The sequence below is a fragment of the Gavialis gangeticus genome, unplaced genomic scaffold (genome assembly GCF_001723915.1).
Source record: "Gavialis gangeticus isolate Ggan-Ray unplaced genomic scaffold, GavGan_comp1, whole genome shotgun sequence".
Lineage (NCBI taxonomy): Eukaryota > Metazoa > Chordata > Crocodylia > Gavialidae > Gavialis > Gavialis gangeticus.
The window spans coordinates 76302625-76314120 of NW_017729024.1; the positions used below are offsets into that span (position 1 = coordinate 76302625).

Sequence of the window (11496 nt, forward strand, 5' to 3'; positions counted from 1 at the left end):
AGGATGTCCAGCAAAACCCAATGACCACAGAACTGTTCCACATAGAGGGAGAAGGAAAAAAGAATCTTGAAACCAGTTACAAAGCATCTTCTTTCATATTGAGTCTCTGCATTAGAAAATAATTTATTGGAGCCTGCATTATTTTTAACATTGGTTTTTGTCTCTGCTGTCATTTAAACCTAACTAATTAAAGTTTATCTCAATCTACAGAGGTATATGTAGATATAATTCCTGTAGTAAGAATTAGTGCAAAAGCCATTTTGCCCAAGATTAAAAAAGCATGCAAAAATACTAGGCACCACAGACATTTTCAAAGTTGTAGATGGAAAAAAAAATCATTCACAGCTTAAATCAAAAGTTATTGGCAGTTATGACTTGCTGATACAAATGTAAGTAATAAGACTACTCAGAGGAGATTTCAATAAATTTGACCAGCATAATACTGCCTTATGAATATCCATGACAGGTTACTCAGTAGCTCTGAGAGACCACCTGTCAACATGTAGTAATAATTGGCATGCACATGACCACTGTCAACCAAAAAAAGATGGTGATAGAAGAGTACAACAACTACAGAAAGAAATACCAAAATAAAAGCTCTGAACAAAAAATGTTTTAGCAAGAATGCTTATAAAAAAAACACTGCTTTATTGTCTCTTAAAAATCTATATTTACTGTAGATGACATTAAACTGAGATTGACTTGCTAGTTTATTTAGTCTGAGTGAAAGTCCATGACACTTAAAAACATAAGGAATGACTGTAGTTTATTAATTAAAATTTGTTTTCTCATTAAGACAACTTATAATGTCCAGAGTTATAAACAAGGTATTTCTTGAGGAAGCAGACAATGGCCATTCTATTTTTCGGTAACATCATTACCTTAGGGGAGTTAATAACATGCTGTAATTGGACAGAAGAAAGTATAGGCACCTGTATAGGTCTTTGCTGTAGAGAGCACTATTTGGATTGTCTTCTGTGGGACAAATACTACATTTTACTTGAAGTTTATTTTATGATAAAAGCTCAGTTCAGGAATTCCTGAGATCCAATTACAGCCCAGCTTCTGACTTGTCATGTAGTCCTAGGCAAGTTACTCACTTTGTGCTTCAGTTTCTGCATCTGTAAAATGGGAATAAAGATGCTTATCACAGGGCCAGTGTAATAATGAATGTGTAAAGTGCTATACAGTTATCAGTATTAGATTGGAAATTCCCCTCAAACATTGTCTAGGTATTGTCAAACAACTTAAATCAGAAACAAAGCCATTCTTATTCTCTGCAAAGTCCATTTACACTCTTCAGAATGGCATTTGGGGAACAGATACTGATGGGTCTGGGAAGCAGAGGATTGGGAATGGAGGATTGTTTGCTGGCCATCCTCCACCCATCCACTGAACATCAAGAGCAAGAAGTGCAGCCGTGGCTAAAGGTCTCTAGCCTGCAGTGTTAGTAGCTACTGAGCCTGAGGTGTAGAAGAAAAAATGCTCAACTCTTCATAAAATTGCCCATCTGGGCTTAGAATAAAGGGGATTACCAGATATTTCAATTTACTTACCATGTGTTTACCAAAATAAATCCTTTAATTTGCATCAGAAGATATTGAGTCATTTTAAACATTATTGTTCCTTAACCGGAACTGTAAGACTCAAATTATCTGGTGGGCAACTGGATATGAAATAGGCCAAAAAGTTCAAAATAAAGCCATCAAGCAGTAAAGAATTTAATTTGATAGTTGACAATATTCATTTTAGTCTTCTTGAGGATGACAATATTATATCTACCATGAATCCTCTAAAGCTAGTCGTCTTCAAGAAATACATTTCCTGCTGCCATAGAAACAACCTTAAATGAGCCAACTGGAGATAAAAAGCAAATATTCACCCTATTGTTATAGCCTGACAAATTAGCAGATTATACAGGTGGAACATATGAGGTAGCAGATAGGAACTGTGAACTGCCATGAGAAAGAAGACATAAGTCTACAGAGATGAATGCTTCCATACTGAACCAAGACCTAACTTGTTTCGTCAGGTGCATTCAGATTTTTCTTTGTGGAAAACAAATAAATTATATATGATTTGGTGGGATACATGATATTAATCTATATCAACAGATTTACTTTCATTTATATTGTCAATTTATATAAAATGCTTGATTCAGACATGAAAACTTGAATTCACCAAGATAATTCTGTTTTTACTTGTTTTGTAGTTGCAATACAGCAATACAAATGAGAGGAAAAGCACACCAAATCAGTTGTGATCAGCACGATACTTCTACAAAAACAGAATACAAGATAATTTTGCTGTACTGTGATTAGGTTGTTCTTCTCTTCTGCCTGGAGCCCACATGCAGAGCTAGGTATTGAAAGGATTGTAGGCAAGTCATTTTGCACAGCTAACATTGTAAACTCTTCAAGGTAGGGACTGATTATTATTGTGTTTATATTGTGCCTAGGAAAATGGGGGCCCAAGACATTTGGAGCTTCTCAGTGTTTGAATATAGTAATTATTATAGTAATAATAATGGAATTATTATTTAAGGGTACAAAAGGGACTCAGATGTTTTGTGTAAGAGTCTCTCACCTGGCAAGTGGGTATGCTAGGTAAGTGGGGTAGATTGTCATCACGGGACTGTGGAGAGGTCAAAAGATGATACAAAACATGGGTGGGCAAAATATGGCCCGCGGGCCAGGTCTGGCCCACCAAGGAACTTTATCCAGCCTGTGGCATGTCCCTTGGCCCTGCCCAGCCCAGGCACAGGGGGCAGCCCAGGCCATGGTGCCACCAGTAGCAGAAGTAAATATTACTTGGAGGGGGTTAGTGAGGTGCAAAGGTGAGGCATGGCAGTAGGGCTGGAGCAGTGGCATACATGGGGTGCTGGCCTGGCTGCATGCTGAGTGGTGCCGGGCACTATGGGATGGCGGCATCCTAGTGCTGCTGCTGCTGTCACTGGCTGCATCTGGGAGTGGGACAGGTAGGTAGGGCCAGGCCTCGGGTCAAAGTCAGGGCTGGGATTACAAGGCAGTGACAGCATGCCCTAGGTTGGGCCCCAGGGCAGAGCCACTTGGGGAGTTCTGGTGACCTAACGCAGGCCAGAGGGTGTGGTGCTGACCTGGCCCACAGCAGGTTACTAAAACTACCTAAGTAGCCCTCTAGCCCAAATAATTGCCCACCTCTGATATAGAAAGACTGAAGAAGAACAGCTTGAGCCATGAGAACATCACATAGATGAAGGAGAACTTCGTAGCTAGAAGCTGTAGCTGGAATTACAAAAAGAGACTACATGAATTGGCTAAAGAAAGTGAATTTTGAGAACAACTAGTTGATCATGTTAGGTTCCTTTTAAAGAAAGACAAATAGAAATAGAAAATTTGAAAAGAATGACTCAAAAAGAAGTGATAGCTGAAGAGATCTTGCAGGATAATGCTAGCAATATCAAGAAGCAATGTTTTTCTCAAAGAAACAGTATTGCTTCAGGCAGCCATATGAAATAACCCAAACACCAAAAGGAAAGAATGAAAGCAATAAGGGCAGTATGAGATGATGATGATGATGATAAAGGTATCCTAGACATACCCACACAACTACATATAACCAACAAAATTGCTGCATGTTCCAAGGATGCCACCAGCTTTAAAAATATTAAGTTATTTGCCAGAGCAAATTTATTCCAACAAATAGATTATCTATCTAATATTGCTTTTGTTTTTTCTGGGCTATCAATAGGTTTGCTGCATATATTTTCCCAGCTTTCTTATTAACTCTTGATATGGAAGATATTAGCATGGCGAAGTAATTAGTGTGCTATTGTATACAAGTATATGTATGATCAGCATATTGATGAAAGAAATGAAAAAATAAGCATGAGAAATATATATAGTCAATTTAGGGTGATTTATGAGAGGAAAAAAAAGTGTAAGTACATTGTCAGCTGCTTTATCATCAAAATCTGCAGTAAGCACACTGAACATAATGCCTACAATCCTAGTTTACCTTGTACAAGGTAACAATGTGGGACCTTGACAGTGGGATTATTATTGCCCTCTGCCCCCAAATATGCGCTCATCCATCTCCGACATGGCACTATTAGTCATAAAGAAGAAATGGGCTGTAGGGCTGTGTGAAACAGCACCATTTTGTTTCAATTTCTGTTTTGCCATTTTGAAGGGACAGTGTTTCGTTTTGTAATTTTTTTTACTTTCAAAGCACTGTTCCATTTTGTTTCACTGAAACTATTTCACTGTTTTGCCCATAGGCTATAATGGGGAATCATGAAAATGCCTATAACTTTGACTTTTCTAGCCTGATTCAGATGCAAATTGCAGGGATGGTAGCCCCTTCAGAGAGCATGAAACCTGCCAAGTTTCAAGGAGATAGGTGTTGGGGTTTCTGGGAAACTGCACTTCAAGGTGCTGACAAGCAAAATTTGTGTCACCTGCTGGCAGCGGCAGCCTCCTGTCATCCCACGCGCAGATCTGGGAGCCTCCATCCCCAGGAGGGCTGTGGGGGTGTGCTGGACTCCTCCTGGAGGTGTGAACCCCTGGATCTACATTCGGGATGACAGGAGGCTGCCACCTGCGAGCAGCGCTGGGCACAGACATGCCAAGCACCAGAAAGACTGGTGCTGCCGCTGGCTCCAGGCAGCAGCCTCTTGTCATTCCAAATGCAGATCCAGGGGCGCACAGATCTGGGGGGACACACCCCCAGGAGTCTGGCAGTGCTGGGAAAGCAGGTTGAGCTCCGTGGGGCTGGCGGAGCCACTTGGACCGTAGCCCTGGTTCTCCCCAACTCCTGATGCCGGGCTGTGCTCTGAGCAGCTCCGCCAGGCCCACGGAGCTCAGCCTGGTGGCAGGAGGCAGAACGCAGCCCTGGCTCTCCCCTGCCTCCCGCTGCTAGGCTGAGCTCCATGGGGCTGGTGGAGTTGGTCAGAGCGCAGCCCTGGCTCTCCCCCACCCAGGAGCAGCTCTACCAGCCCCACAGAGCTGAGCCTGGTGGTGGGAGGTGGGGGAGAGCCACTGGCCAGGGCTGCACTCTGAGTGGCTCTGCCACTGGCTCTCCCTCCGCCTCCTGCTGCTGGGCTGAGTTCCATAGGGCTAGCATTGCTCCTCGGAGCGCAGCCCTGGCAAGCACAGCCCAGTGGCTGGAGGCTCTGCAGCCCCACAGAGCTGAGCCTGGCAGCCAGAGGTGGCGGGAGTCATCAGAGAGCCAGTGGCAGAGCCACTTGGAGCACAGCCCTGCCTCTGAGCACAGCCCTGGCCAGTGGCTCCCCTACCTCCAACTATCAGGCCCTGCTCTGTGAGGCTGTGGAGCCTCCACCCGCCAGGCTGTGCTCACCAGGGCTGCACTCAGAGCCAGGGCTGCGCTCCAAGGGGCTCCACCAGCCCCATGGAACTCAGCCCGGTGGCAGGAGAGCCAGTGGTGAAGCCGCTCGAAGCGCAGCCCTGGTGAGCACAGCCCAGCGGTGGGAGGCTCGACAGCCCCACAGAGCTAAGCCTGGTGGTGGGAGGAGGGGAAAAGCCACTGGCCACGGCTGCGCTCCAAGCAGCTCTGCCACTGGCTCTCCCAAAACCTCCCACCACCGGGCTCAGCTCCATGGGGCTAGCGGAGCCACTTAAAGCGAAGCCCTGGCTCTCTCCTGCCTCCTGCCACTGGGCTGCTTTGAAACTCAAAACGTTCTGAAACTTTCAAAATGTTTTGAGTGTCCTCACCTCATTTCAAAACTGTTTCAAAGCCCTTTGTTTCATTTTGGTTTCACTGTTTCAAGCTCGAAACTTGTTGAAATGAGACACTTGTCAAAATTGTATACAGCCCTAATGAGTTGTATCATTTTCAGTGCGTGTACTCCCTGCTCTATCTCAGTCTTGTTCAATACAGCTAAAGGGCTTGAGCTCCTTAAGCAATGTATAGTACAGACTGAGAGGAGGAAATGAGAGGAAACAGGCTGACGTTCAAGGCAGACAGGACTGAAGCGAGGTCTATAAATTAAGAATACAACTAGCAGTTGTAATACTCATGTGCTTGAAGTATATGCTTCATCCCTGCTTTATGACGACTTAAGAGTTTTGCTAGATTCCCAGTGGCTTTAGATGGCCATATTACATTAGTGACCAAACACCATTTTTCCATTTGTTTCTTGCCTGAAATATGAGACGTTTTCTTTGGAGTGTAGATCTCATTACTATTATCCATGCTTGAGACATCACACATTTTATAACAACAGAATAATAGGAAAATAGGGCCTCAAGAGGTCACTTAGTCCAACCTGCTGCTTAAGGAAGGATCATCCATGCCTAAAACACGCCTGAAAAGTGTTAGTCTAACCTGCTCTTAAAAACTTCTCAAAATGGAGGTCCAACAACCTCTCTAGGTAATCTGTTTCAGTGCTTAACCACCTTTACAGTGAGAAAGTCCTTCCTAATATTCAACCTAAATTCCCCTTGCTGCAATTTAAAATCCGTACTTCTTGTCCTGTCTCCTGTGGCCTCATCTTCGTGTGCCGTAGCTTCTGTGGAGAATTCTGCTTTTTTCCTGCATCACTCTCACTTGCTGGTAAATTTTACCCCATCCCCCTGGAACTGATACTCCATTACATCTAGCACCATAGTACCGTTATCTCAGTAATCTGTCTTTCTTTCCTTTCACTTATGTTGAATAATTACTTGTGGATTTTTGGAAGCTTTCCCTAAAAGAAAGGGAAGGGAAAAGAGAGAGCCCACCCAGAAAGCCACAGCCTTATCTTGTCCTTACAAGTCCCCATGTGTGTGGTTTGTAAACAAGGTCTGAATCCAAATTAAAAAAAAAAAAAGACAACAGCAAGCTTGATCAAAAGAGCTTTATATAACCTAACTGAATGTATAGGGTGCCTATACATATGCAGAGAGGCTGCTCTGACACAGTGTAATTACAATGTATCAGGGCAGACTGGATTGAGTCTGCTGGAAGGTGGTAATTACCCCACTCCAGCAGACTCCAAAGTTGAATGCGTCAGTGTCCCCGCACTGAAAAATGGCAGCTCATTCAAGCTTTAGTTAAAGTGCCCCCACCACCATTTTTCAGCATGGGGACACTGATACACATGACACTCCGGTCACTTTAATTACAGTGGCTCTGAGAGTTGCTCTAGTTAAAGCGCCCCCGCCACTCCCAGAGCACGTCTATAAACACCCTTAGTTCCCTTAATTTTCCAAACTTTTGATCCTTTCACAGCTGATTTCTGGATGAACTATAGCAAATAAATAACTTGGTTTAAAAATAATTGTATTCCTTATTACTAGAAAAATGTTTAATTCCTTTATCTATCATGTTTTCCCCCTCCTACAACTGATATATGTTAAACATTCAGTAGGAAACCTCTGCCCTCTCCACAGAAGTGAAAGTACTGCTGTCAAATAGGTGCAGTTAAAGCCTCACATTAAAGAACCACTAAAAATGGAAGTTATAGATATAGCTTTGGTCTGACTAGCTAGTACACAAGATGCACAAAGCATAGCAGATTCAGACCTTCCACTTAAGGTCCACTGTATAATTCATGACAGCCTCTCTGATATCTCATTCTACCAGGTTACTTCATAGATTATCCATTTAGGGAGAGAAACAGTGGAAAACTAGAACCTACATTCGATTGATTTTACTGACTCCTGAGTTAGACTGCACTAAAAATAGAACTATCAGAGAGGATGCTTAGTTGTTTCATACCTAATAGTTCAAGATTAAAATATTATGGTGATTGCAACGAATGGTTTGAAGTACAAAAAAGAGAGATGCTTAAAGGGACAGGGCAAGAAATACTACTTGCTATATGTACGCCAATGTATATTAAGCTTTAATTGGAAACCTCCTAATTATCTAAAAATAGACTCAACCTGCAAATTATGCACATAATTAGTCTCTGGAACACCATGCCCCTATTGCATTTACCAGCTTCCTCTCCTTGACCCCATCTTTTCCCCATGACTTGCTATACTCACAAGTTGTGTCTTTTCCTAATATAGACTCCTTGGGCAGTGAGCTGTCTCTTATTATATGATATGTATACAAAGACCCTGGGCAATAGCCCTCAATCCTAATGGGTCCTCTGGGCACTATATAACAATTCATTATGGTAGGAAGGGTACTTGAAACCTTTAAAAAAGCTATTCACGCAGTTTGCATTCTTACTACTCATGAGGAGACGGAGATTTACAAAGGCACCCAAGCAAATTAGAACAAGTCTCATTGAAAGTCATTGAAACCAATACCTTTAACTCAGTTAAGTAAGTGCTTTGAAAAAATTCCACCTGACAACAATAAGATCAGTTATGTCTCCCCATCTTGCCCTTATTGAGTGTGTTTGATTATGCATGCACTGTTCCTGGCTCTCAAAGTTTTGCCTTAAAGACACCCAAAGCCAAATCCTACAATTATTATTGATCTATAAACTTCGTGGAAGTTGCTCTATTGAAGTCAAGTGAAAAGTATTACTCACTTATGGAAATATTACTTGGAAGCATAAGGTTTTCAAGATCACACTTGCTATGTACTGTGATCCCTTTGTCTGGGTTGTCAGTGGTAGCAAGTTAATCTGGGCCTCTGGCTTCAAAACCATGAGTCTCTATTGCATTGATCCTCAATCAGTCTGGGGTACGGTGAGATCCTTTTAAGAGTGTTGCACAACGTTAGCACTGTTAGGTATACACACATAATTCACAAGGTAAACCCAGAGTTCTCACATAGGAATCCATAATGTTAAAAAAATTCTGACCTGTTGTGGTCTTAGTTCTTTGCAACAAAACAATTCCTCTATTATTTTCCACAGTCAAAAAAAAGAGTAAAAACTAAGAGCTAGCATTTTCTGAGGGGTGCCTCAAATCTAAAAGGTTAAGAACAACTGACCTATAGATTTGGGTCTGAAGGCTCTCAGGGCACCCTAGGGCTCTACTGTACCCTGTTCGACAATCACTGCTCTAGGTAGCCCATCCAGGCCCATACTCTTCAAAGGTAGTTTACAGTTACCTAATAGCATAAGACTAGGATCAGCACAAGGAACATTTGACATAGTTTGATGATGCTGCTTCTATGACTGCACTGTTTCATTTAAAAAACTCTGAAGCCACTGTGAGACAGAGACTGTTCCCTGATAGCTCTGAAATTAACTTGCTTAGAAAGAAAAGCACAGGGTGAGATGATGAGCAGGTATCAGAGGTTTCTTCAGTATTTAGTTCAGATTATTAGTATATATTAGGATGTGTGGCAATTTCCATTCTTCAAGAAAAGAGTTTAAAATCTATTAGCCTTGCCTGGTTACAAAGTACCATCAGTCTGACTAAATGCAGTACAGTCTCTAAAACAGTGGCGGGGGGCTGGGCCTGGCCCCACCCAGCAGCTGGAGCAGCGACCAGTGAGTAACGATGAGGGGCTGTCATGGCCTCTCAGAGCATGAGCCCCTTCCCAGCAGGGGCAGCTGCATTGTGCAGCGCTGCGGGGACCTTGCAGGGCTCTGGCTCGCTCGGGATTCTGGCACTGCCACATGTAGCCGGCTGCAGCTCTGCTGGCCTTGCAGCGCAGCCCCTCACTAGGAAGGGGCTCACATTCCCCTGCAGTATGACGGGGCTGCTGCCTCCAATAAGGGCCCTGCTGCCTCTCACTGCAGCAGCAGGGAGGAGGCATGGCCAGGCAGAAACAGGTTATTCCTCCTCCCTCTGGCCTCTAGCGGAGGGGACAGCCAGAGGTCTATTCTGGGCAGGAAGCAAACGGGGGAGTGCGGGCAGACCTGGCTCCAGTCCCTGCTGGTGGCACGGGGGGTGGAATTAAATATGCCCACATTGCCTCAGTGCAGAGAGCATGTTTGCTCAGTTACCAGCCAGTTCAGCCTAGGCAGGTTAAACTAACCTATGAAGGTTGAATCAGTTCAGGCTCTGGCTTTTTGAATGTCTGTCCCTAGCCCTTCAGTGTCTCATCCTCTGCTGACCAGTCATGCTGGTCTCCTGTCCACAGGAGCCAGTAGTTAGTAATCTGATACTTGCTAGCTCATGCCACCCATTAATTATCTTTTAACTCCTTTGTTAGTAAGTTCATCACCACGAGTCCACCTAATAACTTGGCCCTTATTTATACTGTGTTGCTGGACACATTTATCATCATTCTATTGATCTTCATTTATCTCCTATCAATTAACGAGTTTATTCTCATTCAATTGATCATTGTTTATATTCCATGAATTAGCACATACCATCATGTAATTAAACCTTACTTACAATCAATCAATTAACAAGTTTATCAGCATTTTATTAATCAATTCTTTTATATTTCATTAATCTACTTGTTGGTCATACCTCAATCCTTATTTATACTTCAGCAACAGGGAAGTTCATCACTTTCCCATTCCTCAATAACCCTTCTGTGGATGGGTCACTTCACTCGCTGGCTCCCCTACCAGTTACCCAATTCTATCATCCCTGTAAGCAAGCACTTTGAATTTTTTTGACTCACTGGTCCGAGAAGCTGTTTTCCTCCGTTGTGGTTCTCTGTGCCACCTCTCTTGTGGAGGGGTTTGTCGTCCCCATGTCCAGCTTGGTCTCCGGCTCCCAGCACTATCTCCATGCCTCCGCATGGTTTGCATGAGCTCGGCTCCTCTTGTGCTTCCCCTCTCCAGGGAAGTTCATTGTGCCAGTGGCCCCTTTTGGCTTCTGGCAGAACTCCTAATGGCCCACAGTAGCTGGCTCCAGGCGCATGTGGCCCCACGCAGCCTGAACAGACCAGAGAGAATGCAATTCATCCTTGCGTTACTAGCTGCACAGCTCCGGTTATTGCACTGCTGTCCCAGGGTCCAAAAGTAAGTTTCTTTGCAGGCTCCAGTCCAGCAGGACAGCTTGGACCATAATACATGCCCTGTTACAATGGAGTATTAAAAGTATCTTCTCAAAAGTTTGTATATATATAAAACATCCTATTATACTATACGTCTTCCAAATACATTTATAACCTCCAATAAAATATACTTTAAGTACTTTAAAGAAATATTTTCCTAGGTATAATATATTTTTCTATTAAGCAAATAGTTTTGTCGGGAATAAGATATAGAAAAAGGAATATTATCTGCTTTTTTTGGCTAAGACAGACATTTTGCAAGAAGTAGCTAAAATGTTAGTAGGCCTCAGTATGAGATCACTTCATGCAATGCCTTTTCAAAGACTATCTAGGGACATGCTGTGGTTTTGACAAAGTTCACATTAATGTAAGAACTGAACTAATAATCTTCTAGGTCATCTGTCTCAAAGGATTAGTAAGAATCAATAAGTAATTACCTATATGATTTAGAACCCACCTGGTACCATGCGGTGGTGACAAAAGCACAACCACAAATTGGAATATAGATGGAGATTCTGACAAATTCTGTTCATGTTGATTCACATAACCTATGGGGTTTACTGACTTATTTGAAACAGAAAAAGTAAGGAGACAAATTGTTACTTGCATATGGAGATAAAGTGATGCATTAGTGAAAGGATCTTGGCC

The 11496-nt window shown here is 43.0% G+C and overlaps 1 long non-coding RNA gene across 1 annotated transcript; it reads right to left on the bottom strand.

The window, feature by feature from the left end:
* Positions 1-749: 749 nt before the first annotated feature.
* LOC109298216 lies at positions 750-10694 on the bottom strand. The gene is made up of 2 exons (XR_002097536.1): positions 10471-10694; positions 750-1121 (listed from the first exon to the last, which is right to left on the bottom strand). It is a non-coding gene; the product is annotated as an uncharacterized LOC109298216 (long non-coding RNA).
* Positions 10695-11496: the final 802 nt, after the last annotated feature.